Here is a 3,890-nt window from a genome sequence, read left to right as displayed (position 1 = left end):
ATTTTTTTCTCAACGCTGTATCGAGGGTGAAAGTGGATAGCCTAGACATAAATGACATGGTTTTTTAGTGCCTCGTACAACACTACCCTAATCAACAACTATTAACAGTAGGTGACCAAGAGCTTGTCTGCGTGCTTCGTGAATCTTGTAACATCATCGGCTTCCAGAATTAAATTGTGATTTTCAGTGAAGCCCACGGTCTTAAAAACTTCGGTCACACGTTTATCGAATTTATTCTTTCTTACATCTTCGAAAATAATTACCTTGTCGCCAAGTTTTGCATTTAGTAGTCTGGCCTTTTCATCATAGCGTACCTTCGACCTTTCCTTAGTTTTTATCATATTTTTAGCTGCAATTTTTTGTATTTCGTTTAGTCTAATTATCAAGTCACGCAGGTGAGAACCGTAGGTTTCTAAACTTTCCTCGTTTGGAAAGAAACTGGGCATTGTAAAGCTGGGATCAATACTAGGGAGGAGACTGTGCTTCTTCCGGTATTCCGGGAGATCTCACTCGGTATTTTTTTCACATTCGGGAGAGTCGTCATTGGCCACTGACGATTCTAAGGTATATACGAGGGCGTTGAGACTTTTCGGTCTTCTTTTTCTTTCCGGAAGTCTACTTGCTATTCCGCTTTGGTTAATATCCTTAATTTTTAAATAAGGAGCTGGCTTATAAGGTTTGTCTAAATCTAGTTTTCAGGGACCTTATCCCTTTTCCTTCTGCTGGGCGCGGGCACAGTGCTTGATGTGAATGGTCGTGGATGTTGTCCTTCTAAGCTCTTAGGATACGCGGCGATCGGCTTTAGAATTGCTGGTTTGCGTCTGGAGCTTGTTATTGCTGGCTTTTGTTTGATGGGGGTAGCTTTTGGTGCTCCCGATGGTTGTTGGTCTCCAAGTCGAGTGGATCGATCCTCCTTTCGTTGTTCGTCTGTATTCTTTTCGGGATTCTTACCTTTCCTAAAACTGTCCCTAGTCGAGGATTGTCTTAGTGGCAAGGCCTTGTAGGTGGTCATTTCGGCAGATATAATTTTAACCCTATCTCTTCCATCATCCTTGTTGGGTTTTCTTGGAAGTGCCGAATGATTTGAAGCGTTTTGTTTCGAGAACTAACTTCGTTTATTTCGCGTAGAAGTGGATTCATTAGACTCGGCGAAGTCGTCAGTTTCTGTGGACACTTCTCCCTTATTGAGACCAATGGGGTTTCCAGATACGGTGCCTACTCCCCTGTGTAACTTATATTCAAAGATATTTTGGTAATCGTTTAGCCTATGGCGCCAGCGAAGCAACCTTGAACCAGGATTATCTATATATGTCATCCAATGGATAGGTTTCGTAGTCGCACGCCAAAATAAACTCGCTTTCATACCAGTATGGACGAAAATTCATTATGCCATATCGAACGGCCAAACATTCCTTTTCGGACTTGAAGTAACGTTGTTCAGTGGGACCCATTATTTTTAAATAATATGCGATGGGTATATCCATGGAGTCCTTTTCTTGCGGCAAGACGGATACTACTGCATATTTGGAAGCGTCGGTTGTCAATTTGAAAATTTTGTTAAAATCCGGGTATTGCAAAATGGGTTCGCGGTAGAGGTAAGTGCGTAGCTTGCGGAAACTTCGCTTTTGTTCTGGTCCCTATATAAACTTAGTATCTTTCTTTAGCAAATCTGCTAATGTTTGTGATAATTTTGCATAGTCCTGGATAAAACGCGGGTAATATCCTGACAGCACCAAGAATTGTCTAATCGTCTTAACAGTTCTGGGCCTAGGGAAGTCCTGTATCGCGGCAATTTTCTCCTGATTAGTTCTCACCATATCACTACTGATGATGTGCCCTAAATATGAAATTTCGGTAGGAAGAAATTGCATTTGTCTACCTGAATTGAGGTTCGACTATTTATTCTATAACGACCCGGTACTTTCTCACTCTCGAAACGTCCATTTTTTTAGAACTATTATTAGAGGCGCATTGTACGGTGATTGTGACGGACAGATGACACTACTTTTGAGCTGTTTTTCAATTTGGATGTCAATTTAATCCAATGCATCTAGGATATAGCGATACAGTTTTCTCGATATCACTGCATCGTCGAGTTTTGAAATTCGATAATGAATCCTATTCGTGATATTCAGCATTTCTCCAGGGATATGGAATACGTCGGCGAAGTAATTGACCCAACCTTTTATGAGTTCTTTCTCCTCATCATCAAGATGATCGATGTGTAGGACTTCAGCAACACGTTCGCTCCGAGGTTAACTTGATTTCAACGGTCCATCGTCTGGGAAATTATCAGTATCTGAACTAAATGATTCTTCTCCAGGGAACACGCAGTAGTGAAAATGAAATAGGTCCTTTGGTTTATAGAATCATCTTAACTTCTTTTTCAATGGTGTTATAGGCGTTAACTCTGGGGAGGTATCCCTCCGTATGTCTCGATTCGCTACCGGTATTTCCACTGTCTGTTTAGTCCGGGCCCCGATTTTTAGGATCCGGTTGAAGGTTTTTATGTAATCCCTTAGTTCCCTGTTTGCTTCTACTAATTCAACATTGGCGAACGGTATAGGCTTTATAGGGTCAGATATTACAACGAGAGTGAATTCTACTGACTTTCCGAGTATGGTGAGTTCCACAGTGCCAAGCGTTGTGACTAAATTTTATGCGATGCCGGAAATGTTGATAGGATCGCTTCCTACAATCATCGTACCTTTCAACGCCCGAAGTTTTAACAGCTTAACATCAGAACCTGGATTTACTCAAAAATGAGCTTTCGGATACCTAAATTCTGGGGTAACTAGCCCAACTACTGAAGAATTTTCTTTATCTCTGCGGTCCTGAGGACGCGCAGTGGTCTGTTAGGAACTGAAATGTTCTTGGACGCTCTCTGAGGTTCGGACTCGCTGTTGCGTCCATACGGCGCGTCTCCTTGTAGTTTAAAGAAGTTTTTTGGTGAAATCGGCCTGGATAAGTTAGATGAATTTTTGGTGTATCCATTACCATCTATTGGCCTCTTTGTTACATCTTGGTGATGAACTTGAGGAGGGGGATATTAGTGGATAGGGATGACCATAGCCTGGAGGGAATGGACTTTGATACGGGTAGGCTGGTAGATATAGAGGGTTGTAGGGTGAGTGTGCGGAACCGTAAAAGAGATATTAAAGCAGAGAGGCTGGATCACTTTTATATGCATTTGTAGCGCTATTTGTTTTCTGCATTCTTCGTTCTTTTTGATCCCCGTCCATTTGTCTTGAGTAGGGGTTGGGTGAGCTTGTACTCTCCAAACAGGGTTCGCTATGTCGGGATAGGTGATAGGTGGAAACCGGAGTAGCCTTTACCCTGTCGGCATATCGTTGTCTCTCCTCAACATGCAGCGCATGCTCGTAGGCCTCATGCAAATCCTTGGGATTGTGAGTATCCACAAAGGTGGCTATTTCATCGGGCAACCCTCGAATGTAGGCATCCAACGTGTACGAGGGTGGATTGATAAGTTTCCGGCCTGACCAAGAAAAACAACGTTTTTAAGAATTTTTTTTTTTTATTTCTCAACATAATCTCCTCCAAGGCTGATACATTTCTCATAGCGGTGTTCTAGTCTAGTAATGCCATCTCTATAGAATGATTCGTCAAGCTCCTCAAAATACCCATTTACAGCTTCGATTACTTCTTCATTGTCCGCAAATCCACTGTTTAGACTGTTGTTTGGTTTCAGGAGTGTAGTGGTGGACCCAAGTTTCGCCAACGTTTATGAATCGACGCAAAAATTCGCTTGGATTACGCTTATACAGCGTCATCTTACAGGTCTCAGCTATCTCACGCACTTTTAATCTGCGGTCTTCCAGCACTATTTGATGAATTTTTTCGATCGTACCTGGAGTTGTGACCTCAACAGG

The sequence above is a fragment of the Belonocnema kinseyi genome, chromosome 5 (assembly GCF_010883055.1).
Source record: "Belonocnema kinseyi isolate 2016_QV_RU_SX_M_011 chromosome 5, B_treatae_v1, whole genome shotgun sequence".
Taxonomy (NCBI): domain Eukaryota; kingdom Metazoa; phylum Arthropoda; class Insecta; order Hymenoptera; family Cynipidae; genus Belonocnema; species Belonocnema kinseyi.
This window is presented reverse-complemented; position numbering follows the sequence as displayed.